Source organism: Plectropomus leopardus, chromosome 6 (genome assembly GCF_026936395.1).
Source record: "Plectropomus leopardus strain MGB_pleo_1.0 chromosome 6, ASM2693639v1, whole genome shotgun sequence".
Classification (NCBI taxonomy): domain Eukaryota; kingdom Metazoa; phylum Chordata; class Actinopteri; order Perciformes; family Serranidae; genus Plectropomus; species Plectropomus leopardus.
Genome location: NC_142181.1, coordinates 17,508,374 through 17,508,596, shown reverse-complemented (window position 1 = coordinate 17,508,596; position 223 = coordinate 17,508,374).

The window sequence follows — 223 nt, the reverse complement described above, 5'->3', positions numbered from 1 at the left end:
TGACTTTGTTGATACATTAATATATCTGTACTTTACAGCTTTATATTTTACAGTGACTGGCTTTGCTGTGATATGGGCTCAGCATAAGAAAAGGTATTTACACTGATGTCCAATAACAATGTTGGAGGACGATGGGCGGTGTCATGGTTACAGTGTAGTAAGACTAAAGGAAGATGGCAGCAGAGGCAATATGTGACATGCAGGTTGTTCAACATGAGGAATT